Genomic DNA, 20,034 nt, shown 5'->3' with positions numbered 1-20,034 from the left:
GGAGTCCCAACTCCTTGGTTACCGTAGCCTCAGCCCTCTAATTATTTGGCTTCTGGCCACTGGATCTAACCCAGCTATGCACTAGCCATGTAGAGGACAGCAGACTGCCTGGCTCCTGTGAAGGAGAGGCCAGGGAGCGACTTTGGTTCACACCATGAAAGATACAGACAGCCTTTCCCCGCTCACCAGTAACTTCATTATCTGGACCTACTTTATAGATGAAGAAACTGAAGCCCATAGAGTGAGGATTATGTCTTGAAACATAAGAGGCAGAGCTGGGACTCCTAGGTCCATGCCAGCACCCAACTTGTCATCGTCTTCCTCAGTGTCCTGGGGTTACTGGTGTGAGACAACTCAGCTTTTTTTTTTTTTTCTGCACAGTAGGAGGCATGAGCTGGGGACTCTCCGAGCACAGTGAACACTGTAGAGTGAGCTGGCTGAATTCTAATCTGGTTTCTTGGTTTCCTGGCTGGGCCTTTGGCCCACCGTATCAACTCCCCTTACTTCAGTTTCTCACCTGTCATGGGCTGAGAGCAACAGCTACTCAGTCAGCTTCGGTGAGGTCCATGGAGCAAGGCACCAAGACAGGACTCGTGGGACGTGGTAGGAGGCAGTTTCTACTGTTCAGTTCCCCTTCTAGGTCCCTCCCTTAGAGGGGTTTCTTCTTCCTGAGGTGTGGTCAGGTGACCCAGACCTAACTGGAGCTGTGTGCAGATGCGGCAGAGGACAGGGGGCCGGGCCTGGCTGGCAACAGGCCCTTGTGGATGAGAAGCTAGCTGCACCAAGGGCGCCTTTGTCCCCTTTGTCTCCTCTAGTGCAAATTAGCAATTACCTTTCTTGCTCCTAGCTCAGCCTTTCCTGGGAGAATTGCTCTGCAGAAGCCACCTGGCTAATTAGTGGGCGGCCACCCGAGACAAGGTTGGGGCCTAGCGGTCAGAATTGGGGCTACCAATGCCTGGGAGTTGGTATTCACTTGGTGGAGACCAGGCAACCTGGACCCCCGGGTGGTATAGCTTTTCCATCCTGGGGCCTCAGTCTCAGCGCTCTGGCTTTACAGCTGTGTGACCTTAGATAAGTCATGTTGCCTCTCTGACAAGTTCCCCTGTCATTGATGTTGGGATTATGTGAGGTTGGGAGGCTGGTGTCATTACTGCTATTTCGTTGTTGCCACAGCCACTGCCTCAGGCTTGTTTTAACTCAGGCGAGGGAACGCAAGGAATGCAAGCCCAGTGACTGCCCTTGGCCCTGTCATGCCATGTTGGTGGCATGGGCAGAAAGAGAAGCCCACCTAGGCCTCAGTCCCTGGGGCAACAGCGGGGCTTGGTTTCTGCAAGCCCAGGCCTTCCTTTACTCCTCTTGAAATGTGGTGGCCATGTACCGGGAATAGGATCTGGCTGGTACTGAGTGAGAGCAGGACCTGAACTCTTTCAGGAAGAGTGGGTGGCAAGGCCCCTTTAGGTCATGGGGGATTCAGGAAAAGGCCTAGGAGGGGTCTGATCTGTACTTAGTGGGATAGAAACAGGAGGCCTTCAGCCTTGTGGGGGGTGTGGGGTGCCTCAAGAGTAGATGTGCAGGTGATAGGCTGTGTGCAGAGCCAGGTGAGGCTGGGCACATGGGGCAGAGGGTACCAGCCTGGAAGTTGTGGAGGATGAGTGAGACCAAGACCAGGAGATGGTACCTGCCTTCAACCTCTGAGGCCAGGCCAGACTGGCTCTCTCTGCTAGTCCTGAAGCTTCATGAAGCTCTTAGACATCGAGGGTCACGAGGCATAGTTGAAGGAGTCCTCAGCTTGACCTGGAAAAACTTTCTGGAAGAGTGAGCCTTAGACTTGAGGCTCATAAAGAAGCTAAGCAGAGAGTGACTGTCCCCAGCAGGGATGACAGGCTGTGCAGAGACCTTAAACACCACTCACAGCTGCTAGGAGTGGAACCCGGGTCCTTCTGCACGCAAGGCAAATCTTCAGCCATTGAACCACATCTCCAGGCATTAGTCTGTATTTTATCTTGGCACTGTCGAGGCACAGAAGGCTCAGGGCACATGCCTTGGCATCTGACTGTCAGGGTGGGCCCAAGGTCCTGCTAGCAGAGGCACACACACCCGCCTCCTCCCTAGTGTCTGACCTGGGTAAAGCCAGTCCAAGGTGGCCTCAGTTTCTGTTTTTATCCAACGAGTGGGTGTGGGCAGGCTTCCTGTCTCCCTGAGTGTTTGGGGGTTAGAATAGCATCCCTATGACATGCCTGTAGCCAGAAACCCTATGGCATTCACTGAAGAGGAAACTGAGGCACAAAGACTTGCTCAGGAGACAGCTGCAGTTTGAACGCAGGCTATTCTGACCCCAAGATCCTTGCTGCTCACCCTTCAGTAGTCTTGTCCTCAAGCTAGGCTAGGGTGTGGCCCAGTCCCTAGGCTGTTCCCCAAGGCCCAGTTAATCCCCTTTCAGGGCCCACCAGCCCAAGAGCCAATTAGTGCCTTCATGCTAGGGCAATGCACCTGTCCCCTAGCTCCAGGAGGCCTGGCCCTGGGTAAATACTTGGGCCCCACCCTTCAGGCAGATGCTTCCAGTATTGCCAGTAAGAGAAAGGACAAGACTCAGGCTTCTTCAGGGCAGCCAGGAGGTGATGGAGGGCACGATAAAGCCAGGGAGAGAAGTGTCCCAGCAGGATTTTCCACAGCCAGGCTGGGCCTCCCACAGAGCGCCCCCCCATCTCACCCAGAACCTCCTCTCTCTTCCCCTTCTGGGGTTGGGTTCTCAAGGTCCCTGGTGACAGGGGCTGCTGGTGGCATTGGCTACAGTTTCTCACCTGCACGCAGGGTCTGGCTCCAGTGAGAAAGGAGGAGTGAAAAAAAAGGTCCTTGAGATGGTGACAAAGGTCTGAGTGTGGGCCGCGAGAGCAGTCTGTTTCCAGGCAACTGCTCTACCCTGGGCTCCCCGCGGCGGCGGGCACATCCGTCATGCGGTAGCTCTGCTGGCAAGGGAGCTCCGGCTGCTGGCCCTGCAGCCCAGGCACACATCCCATGGCCCCCAAGCACGGCCCTGCTGAGCATGGGAGGCCCCCAGTCAGGGCTTGCGTTAGGAAGCACAGTGTGGCATGGCCACTGCTAGCTGAGCACTGTTGGATTCCTAGCCCGGGGCCTGCAGCACACAGGGCAGAGCTCCCAGTCAGCTTGCCAGCCTGTGGGAGAGGACAGTCGCTTCCATGCTGGTGTGCTCCCCAGTCCTGCTGGGCCCCAGTTTCCTCATCTGTGAAGTGGACATGATAGTTCTTCCCTTGTAGGGTTGTTGTAGGAATTAGAATTACAGGCAATGCCCTAGGCTCAGTGCCCAACACAGAGTGAGCGCCGTTAGTAAAGAGTGTTTCTTCTTTATTAATTGCTTGTAGAGAGGTGATAGCGTGGTGGCACACACCTGTAATCCCAGTGGTTGGGAGACTAAGGCAGGAGGATCATGGGGTCACGAGTTTGAGATCAGGCTGGGATATGCAGTGAGACCCTGTCTCAGAAAAAGGAAGGAAGGAAGAAAAGGAAGGAAGGCAAGCAGGCGGAAGGAAGGAACGAACGAAGGAATGAAGGAAGGAACGAAGGAACGAAGGAAGGGAGGAAGGGAGAAAGGAAGGAAGGAAGGGAGGAAGGAAGGGTAAGGTAGCAGGGAAACAAAGCATCTATCGCAGTCAGAGTTAGTGTGTGCCCTGCTTTTAAGTGTAGGACCTCAGGCAAGTCACTCAGAGCCTGGGTTTTCCCCTGAGTCAGCTGGGGAGATGATCCGTAGGTGCCTTGGTGGCCCATCCTCAGTGTGGATTTGGAGCCCATGCAGATGAGATTGCACAGCTTGCCCCCCACCCCCGGCAGCACTCTGGACCCAAGTGGTCCTTATTCAGCCGACCTCAGTTGCTGCACACTAGGTGCCCACCACCTGCCAGGCCGCCCTTGCTAGTCCTCCCACCTAGCTTGTGCCTGGGCCACTGCGTTCTACCGGCCTGCACTGTTCCCTGCCCCACCCGTTAACCTGCAGTCATTGTATCTGCTCCACTCTCTGCCCTCTGCCCAGCCCCAGCTCTCACCCTTCGCTCCACCCCCCTTGTAGGAATAGCCTCTGCCAGTGTCCTGGAGAGAAAAGAGGAGGAGAGGGAGGTGGCCCAGGGCCGGGGGGCCTGGCAAACCACTGGTCTTTGTCTAGGCCCTGCAGTCATGAGAGACTGGGTTCCCCAGGGCGGGCCATGCTGCCAGCCTGCTGGCTGCTCAGGGAGGCCATGTGGGCAGCAAGGCCTGGGCTGGCAGTAGCCCCCTGGGAGAGCCTGGCCCACTCTGGAGAAAGGGAGACTAAAATTACCTTGGGGGTGACCTTGTCCTTCGGGGCCAGTTACAGACATGTGTTGGTACCTACTCTGTTCCAAGAGTGGGGGCAGCTCCCCTAGAACCGGGCCACACAATCAGTGTCCCAAAGTCTGACAGACTACACTCTCTCTCTCTCTCTCTCTCTCTCTCTCTCTCTCTCTCTCTCTCTCTCTCTCTGTCCTCTCTCTCCTCTCTCTCTCCCCTTCTCCCCTCTATTTTCCTCCTTCCCTCCCTTCTCTCTTTCCTGTCTTCCACACTACCCCCTTCTCTCTTGGTCTGTTTTTTTATTTTTATTTTTATATACATTGGTGTTTTGCCTGCATGTATGTCTGTGTGAAGGTATTATAGATCCTGGAGTTGGATCCTGGAGTTACAGACAGTCGTGAGCTGCCATGTGGTGCTAGGAGTTGAACCTGGGTCCTCTGGAAGAGCGGTTGGTGCTCTTACCTGCTGAGCCATCTCTCCAGCCTCTTCTTGATTTGTTTTAAGACAGGGTCTTTCTATGTAGCTTAGGCTGATCTTGAACTCCCAATCTTCTTGTCTCAGCTGCCTGAGATTTCAGGCTGGTGCTGCCATGTCTGACTTGGTGCTCTGCTGTTTGAAAGCTGTGGGCCTGCTGCCTTTCTAGACTCGTGTGCACCCACAGTGTAAATATGAGCACTGTTCTACCTCTGCCTCGGTGTTAGGAGAGAGCAAGCTCCATGCCCCGCTACTGCTACTGCTTCTGACTGCCCTTGATGTGGGGCTGAGTTCCTACTGTCTATCAGCTCTCTCTGAGACTTCAACTCAAGAAACTTCTACCTACTGTGTGTTACCATTCCAGATGGGCATTGAGAATTCCAGAAGAAAGACCTAGGACAGGGAGTGTTGAGGCAAAAAGGAAAAGATAGGGAAGAGGTCAGATGTAGTGGCTCATACCTGTAATCCTAGCACTCAGAAGGAAGAACTCATGAGTTCCTGAGTTCAAAGCCAGCCTGGCCTATAGAGATTGAGTTATAGTGAGATCCTGCCGCAAAGAAAGAAAAAGGAAGGAAGGAAAGAGAGAAAGAAAGAAGAGGGAAGGAGGTAATATAGGAGGTCCTACTGTGTGCCAGGCTTTACACTGGAATCCAGAGCCAAGCCAAGTGGGCTTACACATCATGTGGATGAGAAAATCTGGGTCCTAATTCTTACCAGGATAACCTGATGGAGAGGCATAATGGCTGGAGACCTGACCTGGAGGCGCAGGAAGACTCCTCTGAGGAGGCAGACTTCAGTCTTGGCAGTGCAGTCTTACCCACTAAGTTCCCTGAGACGTGGTCCATCTTGCTTCCCACATGTCTGGAGATGAGGGACTCATTGCCCAAGGAGGAACAGTTTCTCTTTACGGTCAGCTGACCTGCCCTCTGACCAGCTATTAGCACATTGGCTCTAAGCTGGGTCCCAGCCCTGAGTCCCAGCATCCGAGCCTTCTACGTTTACCCACTCCACCAGCAGCCAGAGCAGTCTTCTGGAACATAAATCAGACCACATCAGTGCCTAGCCTAAAACCATTCAGTGGCTCTCTAGGGGCTCCTGGGACAAAGCCTGGACTCCATACCGCAGCCTTGGAGGCCTGGCATGCCTAGCCTGGCTGACCCTCCAGCATTAGTGGCTGAAAAAAAGAAGGGCCATGACCCATTGGAGCCTCCACCTGCCCAAGTGGCTTCTTGAGGGTTCATGGAGGGCTTGGGTGCAGATGGATGCCACCACCTGGGCTGTGGGGGATGGGCAGTGCAGGACGATGGGCTGGGGTGTCTTGGAGCTGGCTCTGTGTGATCTTGGCTTGTTGGTCTCTTTAGCTCCAGACTTCATTTTCTTCATCAATAAAATAAGGGGCCTACCTCGGTGATGCCACCAAGAGTCATATCCAAAGTGCTAGGGCACCTGGGGCTTTTCTGCACTCAGTCCCTCCACAAACACCAGAGTCAGCCAGAACAGCAGGGCAGTTGGCAGGAGTCCCATCTGTGGTGAAGGGACGAGCCTGATCTCTGGAGTGGGATTAGGAGGTGATTCCATGTTGAGTAGAAGACAGCTTGTTTCATTCTGCACTTACCCGTCTCTGCCAGGTAGACGCTGTTAACCCCATGTGACAGCCACAGAGCTGGTCCAGAGAGGTGCTGCCGCCCCTTCCCCAAGAACATGGGTTACTGAGTCCTATGGCCTCTCGCCCTACTCTGCAGTGTGTATTCCATCAGGACTGCAGCCTGAGTTCCAGAATGGGGGGCAGAGTGGAGTGGGGGGCGTTGGGTTCCGTGCCTTCCATTTCTGGCTTCACCGTACACCTGCTGCATGGCCTTTGGTGGGTCATGGCTCCCTGTGCCCTGAGACCTCTGCTGACCTGCGGTGAATTCCTGAGGCTCACTCCTCAGTTCAGCTCAGACCTGTTGAGTGGGCTGATGGAAGAGGAATAGTAATTTCCCCTGGGGCTCAGAGCGTTTCTGTTGGCAGATGCTGTGGCTGAGGCCCCGAGGCATGGGAGCAGGCCAGAACTGAGAGTCACAGATGCACCCGCTTCTGGCTGTGTGGCTTTGTGCCACTCACTTTCCCTCTCTGAGCCTCTGCTGTTGGTCTCCAGGCTCTCTGAAGGGAGCTTTGGGTGGAAAGTAGAGCCTTGCGAGGAAAGAGGGAACGTGGTGTCAGCCCTTTTGGCAAACTTTAAGGGGGGACTCCTGCAAGCTCTTTATGTCTTCATAACTACCTACAATCACCCAACTTATCCTCTAGCCAAGGGCCAGTGAGTCATAAGCCACTGATTTTTTTCTTCTCAAAGTGTACCATGTTCCTGTGTACTAGAATTTCATTATCTCACACACCCGACTCATCAGATACAGTGACGAACAAGGTTGCCTCCTGGTCCTGCTTCTGCTCTTCCCCAGGCCTTCTTGGTCCTCCAGGATGATTGATTCATGAATCTGTACATAGGCAAGTATATTTCTAAATTTGATTTCTTTTTTTTTAGTTAAAAGAAGTTATGCTTATTTACTTAGTACATGTGTGTATATGTGTGTGGACATGTGTGCCATGCTATGCATGTGGTGGTCAGAGGACAACTTGAGAGAGCCAGTTCCCTCTGCACCATGTGGGTGCATGGGCTGAAATGCAGGTCTTCAGACTTGGTAGTAAATACCTGTACTCGCTGTCTTGCAATTCCTGGTTTATTTTTACACAAATTATGTTGTCTACATTTTTTAAGTTACATACATATATATGCCCCACACTGCACAATTCACCCATGTCAAAGGCACAGAAGTGAATTTTACTACATTCTGCCACAATCAATTTTTAACACAGTTTTGTTACTTCAGAAAGACTCCCCATACTCCCAGTGCCACACTCTTGCTGTTCTCTTTCTCTCCCTGAGGCTGTCAGCCACTGACCTGTCTCTGTCCCTGTAGACTCCCCTTGTCGTGGCAAAGGCGTTCTTTGTGACAGACTTCTTTCAGTTATGTTTTAGAGTTCTTTACATTGCAGCATGTATCAGTCTTTCATTCCTTCCTATTGCCAAGTAGTATTTCATTTTATACACATACCATATTTGACTCAGCAGTTGATGGACACTTGAATTACTTCCATATTTTGCTTATCGCAAATAATGTGGCTGTGAACAGTCTTGGGCAGCATTTAGTGTGCACATACTTTTCAGTTTTCTTATACTTGAGAACAGACTTGCCAAGGTCACATGGCTGCTCCATGTTCAAGCATCTAAGGAACCGCACCTTTTCCAAAGACTTGACATTGTCCTTCCTGTCAGCATCACAGCCCCCAGGGTTGTAATCTTCTGCATCCTTGACGATACTTGTTACTCTGCCATTTGGATTAGGCCATCATCCGAGCAGCAGTGAGGTATCTTTCTGTGGTTTTGATGTGTCGTGTCCCGGTAGTTGATGATGCTGACCATCTTTTCACAAGCCTATCGGTCATTTGTATGCCTGGTTTGGAGAAAGGTCTGCTCACATCTTCTGCTCATTAAAAAGTTAATGTCATTTTACTATGGAATTGTGAGAGCACCTATATATGGTAGATATGTCCCCTCTCAGATGTACTACTTATGAATATTTTCTGATTGTGAGTTGTCATCCTCCCTCCTCCTCCTCCCTTCTCTTATTTTCAGTGCTGTGGATTGAACTGGGGTCTCATGCATGTTAGGCAAGTGTTCTACCACTGAGATATAGAGCTTCTTTCCCAGCTGGGCTTTCTTTTTTTTAAGACAAGATCTCACTAAATTTCTGAAACAGATTTTTAAAATGTTTTGTTTTAACATTGATTTTGTGTAGGTGTGAATGGGAACATGGGGACAACTTGTGGGAGGTGGTTCTCATGTGGGTTCTGGGGATCCTATTCAGGCCATTAGTCTGGCAAGCAGGTGCCTTTACCACCTGAGTCATCCTGCCAACCCCACCAGGTCCGTGTTGACTTATGATCCTCTCGCTCCCAACTCCTGAGTAGCTGGCATTGCAGGTCTGCATTCCAAAGACAGGACAAGTCAGTCAGTCCTCTCTCTCTCTCTCTCTCTCTCTCTCTCTCTCTCTCTCTCTCTCTCTCTCTCTCTCTCTCTCTCTCTCTCTCTCTCTCTCTCTCTCTCTCTCTCTCTCCCTCTCTCTCTCTCTCCCTCTCTCTCTCTCCCTCTCTCCCTCTGGAGAGTCTTGTTGTTTGGAGACAGGGTTTCTCTGTGTAGCCCAGGCTGTCCTGGAACTCACTCTATAGACAAGCTGGCCTTGAGCTCAGAGATCCACCTGCTTCTGCCTCCTGAGTGCTGGGATTAAAGGTGTGTGATGCCACCATGGTTCAGCAGTCTTATACATTACTTAGGCTAGTCTTGAACTTGTGAGCTCCTGCCTCATCCTCCTGAGTCCTGCCTTTTATTTTCTTGACAATGTCCACTGGAGCAGAGTTTCACATTTTGATGAAGCCCAGTTTGTCTGATGTTTCCTGTTGCTTAAACTTTCAGTGTCACATCCAAGGTCATAGATTCAATTCTGTTTTCTTCTAAGAGTTTCAGTCCCTACATTCTTCAGGTTGTTTTTCTCCTAAGCAGTAAATCTATACACTCTTGGCACAAGAGCGAGTAAGAGCATAAAAGGACATTCTCATTCTTTTTTATGGCTGTATAATACTCAATTTTATGGACATACTATAATTTATTTACCCCATTTCCCATTGATAGACATTCAGAATCCTTGCAGTACTTTGCTTTATCAAGACTTCAGCGAACATCTGTGAATATAGATGCCCACCCATACTAGTGAATGTAGTGAGAAGTAGCATTGCTGGGTCCAGGAGTGTCTGCTTTTGGACGTGATGCCATTTTTCCCTCCACTGACATGGGGCACCAGCTGTCACTACCAGCAGCTGTATCTAAAATGTGGGCCATTCATTGACCACTCTGGGTGCCATGTATCAAATGTTCACACATGTACTTGGTCCCTAAACAATGGCCGTGAAAGTCAGAGTGAAAATCCATACCCTACAGGGATCTGAGGTCACATGGTCTGTGTGACTCTTGACTCTCCACCACCCACATTTAGTCCCTAGATCTTCAGAAGGCCTTGACCACTTCTGAACTACCAGGAGGAGACTGACAGGTGTGCCTGGAGTGTTGGAGATCACACTTATGGGGGCACAAAAAGTGTGCTCTACCACTGAGCCATAGCCCAGCCTAGAAGTCTAACTTCAAGTCAGGCAAGACTGGGTTCAGGCATTGTCTTTGGGCAAGTCATTTCCCTTCCTCCGCTTCCTCATGTGAGTGTGGCCCTCTGTCTTACAAAGAGCACTGTGAGAAATAAAAGGGGAAAATATGGTGGCAGTATATGTGTGTGTGTGTGTGTGTGTGTGTGTGTGAGAGAGAGAGAGAGAGAGAGAGAGAGAGAGAGAGAGAGAGAGAGAGAGAAGGAGGGAGGGAGAGAGAGTCAGTCAGTCAGTCATTTAGTCAGTCAGTCAGTCCTTCCAGGGAGGAGGACATTTGAATGCAACATGGAGGGGTGGCTTTGAGCAGACAATGGTACTCCAGGCAGGAGGATGTTGTGTGACAAAACGTTTCCTGGGGAGACCCAACATGCATGTCTACCCTACTCACCCCAGATAGGGAACCTTCAACAGACCAAAAGTGCAGACACCACTGAAGTCCAATTTGGTGAACTCATGAGTTTTATTGGGGTTACTTGGAGCAGCAGAAATGACTCAAAGGCAGAGCGGCATCACCAAAGCCCACCCCAGCCTGGGTGACAGGTGCCTCAGTTGCTCTGCATCTCTTCCAGGCAGCTTGGCTGGTTTCTGTTTCTTCTCAGCGATTGGTCTGGTCTCAGAGTCTTCTTTGCAGCTCAGCTTCCTTCTGTCTGAGAGGACCCCTCAGCTTTTACTGGTTACTCTGGTAGGGAGAGGCCTTGTAGGTCTGGTCAGTTTCAGGGACTTCCTGAAGCTGTGTTGAGCTGCCTGGCTCTTTTTTTTTTTTTTTTTTTTTTTTGGTTTTTACGAGACATGGTTTCTCTGTATTGTTTTCGAGGATGTCGGTCTGGCCTGGCCTCGAACTCACAGAGATCCACCTGCCTCTGCCTCCCGAGTGCTGGGATTAAAGGCGTGCATCACTACCGCCCGGCTGCTGCCTGGGTCTTATACTCTTTCTGCCTCCTCTTCTGCAGTGATCCCTGAGCTTTGGAGGGGGTGGTTGTAGGTATCACAATAACAGTCAGTTCTCAGGAGCTTCCCCAGTGGTTATGAGTGAGGCTGATAATAACAGTGACATACAGGGATAAACACACATGTTTAGAAGGCAGTTCCACAGGCACATCACATCCATCTAGAAAAAAATATAAAAATTGCTTTCCTATTGGGACGTATGACTTCCCCAGCCACAGGGTTTTGTTATGGTTTACAGAACCAGGCTTGAACTCCCTCTTGTGGGACGGGCCTTCAATCCAATTGGAAGGCTGTTGGTCTTACCCAATAGTGGAGACACTATTGCACAAGCAGGCACATCCTGCCTGGAATGTTGATGTTTCTGCATGCAGGGTCCGTAGTCAAGAGTGTTGGTAGTGACAGGAGTATCAGATTTGCCTTATCCCAAGGTGGGAGTCGAGGGAGCCACCAGAGTAGCTTGAAAGCCTGGAGACCTGGATAGCATCAGATACATAGATAGAAGCTAGGGACGAGCCATGGTGTTGTGGGATATTTGTACACTGTATATTGCTGTGATTGGTTTAATAAAGAGCCAATGGCAAGGCAGGAGGTACAGGTGAGACTTCCAGGCAGAGAGAGGAAGTAGGAGATAATCGAGGCACCAACTAGACGTGGAGGGAGTCAGACATACAGAATAAAAGAGAGGTGAAAAGCCTCATGGTAAAAATAAAATGTAGATTAATAAGAGCAGGTTAAGTTATAAGAGCTAGTGGGACAAGCCTAGGCCAAGGCTGAGCTTTCATAATGAATAATAAGTTTCTGTGTTATTATTTGTGGGCTGGCGGCAGAAAAGAAAGTCCGACCATACCACGGCGCTGGCAGTCTTGCTCAGCATGGCACCGTTTGCAACCTGAACAGTCTTCCCTCTCTAACCCTTATTCTTCTTGAGGAGCAGCCTGAATAATGCTGAAGAATGAGGGGTCAGGGGTCAGGCAGCTCCGGTTAGTCTCTAGCTCTGACACTTATGAGCTATGTGACCTTGGCCATTTTTGTCACTTAGCCTCTCCTGGCTGTAGTTTACTCAGCCATAAAAAGTAGTTGCTGCTGCTTCCTGGGGTCACAGTGAAGAGCATAAGGTTCTCAGGCCCATGCTTGGCACGCGGTGTGTGCTCCATGTGGTGGCTGCTGCAGAGAAGGAAGGCTGTGGCAGTAGAGCTTGCGTCCTATTTCTGACTGGGGATGTCAAGGCCTTCTGAGTGAATGGATGCTCTGGCTCTCTGGGGGAATCTCGGGAGCTCATTGCTCATCACCAGTCCTGTCAGCAAATGAGTTGTTGGGAGCACTTGCTTTATGCCAGGCCCTAGAAGACGTTGTGGGACCGTCTCACAGAACTGGCCTGATCCAGGGTGCTGAAAGTCAAACTCATCATTTCAGATACCCAAACTTGCTTGCTGTTTTCCACTTGTCCTGGACCAGACATCATACTTGCTAGCCGCCTGCCTTTGTCTCTGAGCCATACCTTCCACTTGGGAATTCAAAAAGAAACATTTTTTTGAGACAGGGTCTCACTACATATCTCTAGCTGACTTATAACTCACTCAGTAGACCAGGCTGGCTTTAATCTTACAGATCTGCCTGACTTTGCCCCCAAGAGCTGGGATCAGCGTGCACCACCACACCCAGCCAGGAATTAGAATTTTAACCTAGTATCTTATCATTGGGCATTTGCTGAGCTCCACGGTCTGGATGGAAGGATAATGGTATGGAATGCCCTGCTCTATCCTGCCCCTTTCACAGAAGAGACCAGAGAGTGAGTGTAGAGGCTGGCTCTGAACCCCTTAGCACATGCTTCTGCCCAGCTCCTATCTATGGTGCCCAGGGTTGGCAGGTGGTAGGATACTCTTGAATACTGGATAGAGCTCAAAGATGAAAACAGGCAGGAAGTGGGTGTGTAAGAGAAGACAGTCAAGGATCCCTCCAGGTGCCTGCCCTAAGCAGGAGGCGCTGCAGAAGGCCCTTGGTGCAGCAGGCTGAGTGGTGAGCACTTGGGGCTGTGGACCAAATGCTTGCTAGACAAGTGCATGCCCCCCCCATCTCCTAGAGAGTCCCTGGATAGTACTTACTTTCAGAGCTGTCTGAAGGCAGAGAAGAGACCCAAGCTGTTGTTGTGAACCTGGTGTCACTCTGAGATGACCAGGAGATAGACAAGGTTCCTGAGGATGCTTTCATAAAGTGATCTTGCCTTAATATCAGGCTTTCTTCTTCCATGGAATCTTCAACTTTTTAATATCAGTGATAACTTAAAAACTGTAATATACTCCCACGGGTCCCTGAAACATATCCATAGCCCGCACTGGGCCTGTGGCCTCCTGCTTAGGGTCCGAATGCCTGGATCAGGTCGTAGCTGTGGGTCCCTGTGTGAGTGAGTGACTGCCCTGAAGAGCTTCCGGTTCCTCATCTGGAAAATGGGAACGATAACAGTGCCACCTCCTGGTGACATAGTGGTTTCTGGACTGACAGTTCAAATTAAAAACTATTTGATGCCGTTTGTCAGTGACTAGAGTGTTTGAGCTGGCCTGGGAGTGAGGTCTTGTCTGCCACTGGCTTGCTGTGTGAACTTGGCCAGATTTTAGTCCTCTCTGAGAAAGCAGTTTTTTACAGTTAGAAGATGTCCTGGGTACTTCAGGGCCTCTGAGTGCCCTCTAACTATCACCCCTCTCTGCCTCTCTCCTTCCAGCCTCACCCACCTGCCACTTCCCACCCTCTACCCTGTCACCAAAATGATCTTTCAAAACCCACAAATCTCAGCATGGTCTTTTCCTGCCTGGAGAAAACGGATGCTGATGCCCCACTGCCTTCAGGAATAAGCCCCAGAGCCCTGGTCTGGCGTGGGCTGGGCAGGAGGGGCTGGCCTTCGCCTCTCTTCCATCACCCTTCCCACTACCCCTGCTTGTGTCCTAGCTGCATAAGCCTCTGCTCCCACCTTGATGGCCACATGTCCCCTGGTGCTGGCGCCCATACCACAGCTCACATTCCTGCCTTCTCATCTACCCCACAGCTTCTCAGATCTAACACTTCCTTTCTCCCAGTGATCCACACACAGCTCCAAAGCCTTCTTGTTCTCTTTTTTATCCCTTTCTCCATAGCCCATTCTCTATGAGCAGACAGAAGGAGTCTGTTGACTCATACTTGCCATTCAGGAGGCTGAGGCAGGAAGATTGCTACAAGTTCCAGACCAGCCTGGACTAAATGAATTTGGATGTCACTGCCTGTGACACTAGGCATAAAGACAGGGCTTCTAGACACAGCTTCCATGCTGTCTCACTTACTGCTACCTACGATGGCAGCTGCTTTCCTACCTACTGGCCTTTTGCTCAGGCTACTTGCCTTCTAGAGTGACTTGAACACTGTCACTTCAGCAGAGTTTTTGTGGCCACCACACCTCACTGACAGGTGAGAATCACTCCTAGTGATCTGGCTGTAGAACCTTCCTGGTAATATTGTAGGAGGTACCCTTCCTCTTGGCAAAACGGTCCAGCCAAAGTCACTCCTCTGTGAAGCCTTCTTTCCCACAGCTTCCTGGAGAGCATTCCTTCTCACCGCATCTTCGGGCAGCAGGGACAGGACCATGGTGGCTCCTGTCAGCTTGGTCCTCTTGCTGTGGGTCCCCACATTCAGTGCGGTTCTCATAGAAGCTTCTGGAGGCAGGTGTTGCAGTGAGGAGAGCTGTCATTCTTGGAGCCTGGCCTGTGCTAAGTGCTTGAACACACCCTCACCTTCATCTTCAGAACCCCATGGGGTCAGCTCCCCTAAAAGCCCCATTTTAAAGAGAAGCCAACAGAAGTTTGAAGAGATTTAGTCACGTGTCCTGCTGGAGGTCACCAGCCAGTCTGCCTGAGCAGGAGTGGTTAGTGAGAACTGGAAATGACTATATATAGCACCTTTCACATGCCAGGTACTGGGCTGAGTCCTGCGCAAATTCCATCCTCTCTGGGACATTCCCCGCACCCCAGAGCTGGGAAACTCAGTTACAGGCACTCAGGGAGCTAGGCACAATAGGGTCAGGCTTTGACTTCTGCTCTCTGGGGCCTGGTCATGCCTGCCTCACTGTGATGTACTCAGGCATGGCAGACTCCTCCCTCTGACCTACCTGGGAGGCTATTAGCACCCCAACACCTGGGCTAGCCTCCAGCACTGGGAGGTACTGCCTAGTGGATGTGTAGTGAATGAGGGGACAGGTAGTTGGGGATATGGGTCCTGCTCCAGCCATTCTGCAGCTGTTTCCTGACACCTAAAGGTGCAGGCACTCTGACCCTCAGCACCCTGGTGTCCAGACAGCCCTAGGGAAGGAGCAGATCCATAAACATGAGGCTCCCCAAGGGCTCAGGAGGGGCACTGGGCGCTATGCAAGTCCTCAATATTATTGCTTTATTGTCATTTAAATGGAGCCTGCCTCAAACAGGCCACCCAGTTCTAGCCACCAGCGCTGGACAAAACCTCCATTGAAAAGCCAATTACAATCACTCCATCTAAATTGTCATGGATTTGTATAGAAAATTACATCTCCATTTAGTCCTGAAGCAACGTCCTGGGCATGGACAGAGGGGAGGCTGGCCCATTTACCTCACCAGCTCAGCGCGGGTGCCGCAGGCAGAGAGAAAGCCCAAGCTGCCTGTCTTGGCTAGCCCAGGAACAAAGGCCAGTTTGTGGGGGCCCAAAGAGAAGCTGGGCCTCTGAGGGCGTCTCAGATTCCAGGCCTGGGCCGATGGACCCTGCACTGCCAGCTGGTCTCCCCTGCTGGAAGCTCTGGCCAAATGAGCTTCTGACAGCCGGCTTTAGCCCTGCCACTATCCAAGGGGCCTGGAGCTTGGCTCATGTCTACACTGCCAGGAAATGAAGGAGGTTAGCTTGGGGATCACTGGTCTAGGATCTTGAGAGCTTGGGTCATTCATTCATTCATCACTGTTGCTAATGGGTCTTTGGACAGTATGAAAAGCATAGTAACATAGAAATTAGCTCCAGCCTCAGGTGTCCCGGGTTCCAGTCCAGACTCTGCCCTTAATAGTCTTCTCAATTCTGAAGCAGTTGCTGAGCACCTGTTCTATGCCACAGACAGAACATGGCTGAAGCCAGGACAAAATGCTGCATCTCTTTGTCCCTTAAAGTCAAAGGGAGATGTGCTCTTTTGTGAGTGACCCAGACTCTGAGGACATGAGAAGGGACTGCCTGGGTTTTGTGGAAGAGGCATGTGAGTCGACAGTGCTAAAGGCATAATGCCGAAGGGTACTCCAGGCTGAGGGAACAGTGTGTGTCTAGACGGGGCGGTCGGGCTGGCTGGGGTAGCAGAGTGAGCCCCTGGTGCCTCTATGCACTGCTTCTCGAAGACTTGGTTCACTCATCTGTGATGTGTGCTGCTACTATTCCAGCCATTCTTACCAGCGTTAGTCCAAGGTCCTGCCCAGGCAAACCTCAAAGAGTATTTGTGGGCACACTCATGCTCACCTTGAGTGCATGTGCATGGAGCTAGAGGTTCTGAGAGTGTGACTGCATTTAATTGTGTGTGAGACTGTCCCATGACTCCATATGGTTGTCTGACTGTGAGGTCATGTGTTCATGTGTGCAACTATGATTGTTATCATGATGATAGTCACTAACATTTCTGGTGGCCTTGTCCCCACACAGTGCTCTCAGACTGGCTATATGTGGCTGGGTCAGACTGTGCCATAGTCTAAACACTGTCTGTCTGGGCCCAGGGGAACACCCGCAAGCACAGAGGCGATGCTGGGACAGGACGGGGTGGGGGTGGGGGAGGGGTGCAGTAGGTAAGGAGGGCAGAGGTCCCACCCTCCCCGACCTAGCCCTACCAGGTATACTGGCCAATGCAAAACAACCCCATCAGAGACTCCTCTGTGTATAGAAAACAAGTTCTTCTGGTATCAGCTCAAGTTTGGCAGGAAGTGGCTTTTGGGTGGCAGGAAGTTGGATTCAGCTCCTATCAGAGCCAACTGAGGGAGCAGGAGAGCAGTTATCTGGGGTTAAACAGAGTTACCAAGAAGAGGGGCCCCCAGCTCCCCATGCCCGATAGTGTTGAGGGCCAGCCCACCCCTCCTGGTCATTTGGGATGGGGATGGTGGAGGGATGGAAAGAAGAGTTGCCCTAGTCAATTTCCTAATGAGTCTATGACCCAGCCAGCCCATTATCCACCGCCCATTATCCCCTTTTGGTCTATTCATAAATACAGACTTGTCCAAGATTACCAAAACAGGAGGTTCACAATTACCTAAAGATATGAAAACCCAAGCAGAGGAACAGAGGAAAGATGCACCTGGGACAAAGCTGGTGGGACAGAGGCACAAAGAGCCATGAGGGTGTCCTGGAGACCTGTAGTGTGCCCGCAGTGTGCAAGGCCAACCCATGGACATCCCAGCTGACAATGAGGTTCCGAACCAGACTGCCATGTGCTGAGCCAAGCCTGGAATGTAGGCTTGATTCTAAAGCACAGTTGCTTGTTTGTTTGCTTTTTCACTTCCTGTGCCTAACCTCTAGGGAAGCACAGTGGCTATCTGCAAAGGATGCCTGCTGAGGAGTTGACCCAGTCGTCCAGTGGCAAGCTAGAGTCAGACCTGAACAGGGTGGCTACTTTTACCATGCAGACAGAGAAAGTCAAGGCCCTGCCCTTGGGCTGCTACTCAGCCACTGGAATGGGTTCTGTGACTGGCCAGAAGTGGAGTTCTCCTGAGGCCCAGCCCTAGACCAGCTGTGTCCCTGACCCCTACTGGAGCCCCTGGCAAGGAGGCTGCTGGCCCTGTTCTCATCCCAAAGCAGCACCAAGCTGTTCTCTGGCTGAGATGCTGATTTGAAACTCAGTTTGCATGTCGTTTGCACATTACTCAGTGTGTGTCAGAAGGTACGAACATCTCCCTTTCCGGGAGAGGGCTGCCTGCTGGAGGCCCCCCTGCCCTCCTCCAGACAGCAAAAATGCCAGCCGACTAGACGGGAGCTACGCCCTGGCCTCTGACAGCACCCGCCTGCTGCCACCTCCCCCATTCCCTCCTTGAGCCAAATTTAGGCTGCTCTGCTATTGAGAGATGGGGAGAGAGGAGGCAGGAAACCCTGAGATGGAGGCTGCTAAGCCAAGGCCCATATAGGGCGGGGCTGCCCCAAGGGTACCCCGTCCCTAAAGCCCTGGGCCTAGCCTCCCCTGCCTCTTTTCTCCACTGAATGAAGCTCAATTGGGGAACACTGGGTTCTCCGTCACAGCTCAGGGTGCTGGCTGCCTTGTCCATCATGGATCAGAGAGAGAGAGAGAGAGAGAGAGAGAGAGAGAGAGGGAGGGAGGGAGGGAGGGAGGGAGGGAGGGAGGGAGGGAGGGAGGGAGGGAGGGAGGGAGGGAGGGAGGGAGGGGTCATGGCCAGGGCAGTGGGGAAGGGATCAAATAGCGTCCTCCTGTCCCAGACATTTGCCTCCACTGGGTCCCAAGAGCTGGCTCTACTTATCTGCACTTCCTGCCTTTCCTTGGCATGCCCTTCTTTATTGTGGGGTGGGAAACTCTGGGTCCAACGCAGTCTAATAGTACTGACCTCTCTCCCAAAGGTTCCATCACACCATGGGCCAGCTTCTTGTCTTGGTTTGTCATAGTTTTTCTATTTGGGAAACTGGGGGAGAATGACTTCCAAGTGGCTGTCTGTGCTGAGACCTAGGGTTTCTGAAAGGCTAGACATAAATTAGGAACGGTGGCTTCAGGCCTAGAAGCTTGCTGGATTTTTCAGTGACTAAGAGAGGTGGCTTGTAACAATGCTGGGGACAGGGCTGAGCCAGGAGAAACGGGAAAGAACTGGATTGTAGCCACCTCAAATCCAGAGGTGGGGTAATAGAGCCCAGTACGTGGGGCATGGACCCTAGAATAGGGCTGCCTGGGTTTGAAGGCCAGCATCAGTTTTCCGCATCTCTTTCCTCACCTGTAAGATGCTCCCATAAATTACCGGGGCTGCAGGAAGGTGAAATGAGGCAGTGAATGTCTGGCACATAGTAGGTGCATCACGATGCCAGCCACCACAGCAGCTGGGAGGTCCCAGGGCTGTAACAGATATGGAATGTGAAGGGAAGGCATTGTGGCTCCGTGGCCAAATGGAAGCCATCAGGGTGGGTGTTTAAGTCTGCAAGACCCTGGGCAAATAGCCACACCCCGCTGAACCTTAGGAGAGGAGCAGCGAGGCGCTTACCTTGGAGGGTCTGGAAAGACTGCACGAGCTTAGGCTTGGCACAGTGCCTGGCACATAGCGGGCAGTCCCTGAAGGATCCAGTGGTACCGCCCCGCACAAAGGACAGGTGGGCAGCGATGGGATGGAGGGCGGAGCGGGGCAGGTGTGCTGAGAGCGAGGAGGCGGGGCGAGAGTAGGGAGGGCGACGGTGTACGGGCGCGCGCGCGCAGCAGGTGCGCGTGGGATGGGCGGGGCCCTCGAACGGGCGGGATCTCCAGGTGCGCGGGCACGCGCTAGGAGGCGGGTGCTCTGGGTGCACGGCCGCAAAGCGTCCCTGTGTCTTTAACGCCCCCCTCCCTGCGCCCCCCCACCCCTTTGTGTGCCCCCCCAGCCGGGCTGCAGCCGCGGAGCCGTCCCCCCTGCACTGACAGCTGGTATCTAATTACTGTGTGAGAATGGAAAGTCAGGCTGTCCCAGCTCCGGGGAGAGGGGATTAACGTCTCCTGCAGAATACACTTCCTCTGGTGGGTTGCCATGGTTACTCTCATTACCTGCCTGCCCGGGAGGAGCCGTGCGAGCCGCTCCAGCAGGCCCTCGGAACCCGGGCCGGTACGCGCACGCGCGCGCGCGCGCCTTCTCCCCGCCCCTTCTCTCCGGGGGCGCACGCGCGTGCGCCGTGGGGAGCGCGAGCGGTCTCACCCCTGCCCCTCATCCCGCCCTAGCAGCTGTCAGCGGCGCGCGCGGGCCCGCCGGCCCCTGCGCGCGCTGTCAACAGTCATTAGCGCGCGCGGGCCGCGCCCCTCCCCCTCGGCCCCCCCAGCCCGGGGTGGGGCCCGCACCTGGGGCCCCCTGCTCGTTAGCGCACCCG

The 20,034-nt window shown here is 52.4% G+C and overlaps 1 protein-coding gene across 2 annotated transcripts in view; it reads left to right on the top strand.

Annotated features, from left to right (window-relative positions):
- Nol4l (nucleolar protein 4 like) overlaps window positions 1–20,034 on the top strand; it is a 117,350-nt gene that overhangs the window by 17,540 nt on the left and 79,776 nt on the right. The window lies entirely within an intron of this gene.

Source organism: Mesocricetus auratus, unplaced genomic scaffold (assembly GCF_017639785.1).
Source record: "Mesocricetus auratus isolate SY011 unplaced genomic scaffold, BCM_Maur_2.0 Super-Scaffold_100004, whole genome shotgun sequence".
Classification (NCBI taxonomy): Eukaryota; Metazoa; Chordata; class Mammalia; order Rodentia; family Cricetidae; genus Mesocricetus; species Mesocricetus auratus.
Note: the sequence above shows the minus strand (reverse complement) of the source record. Positions and strands in the feature narration are given on the sequence as shown.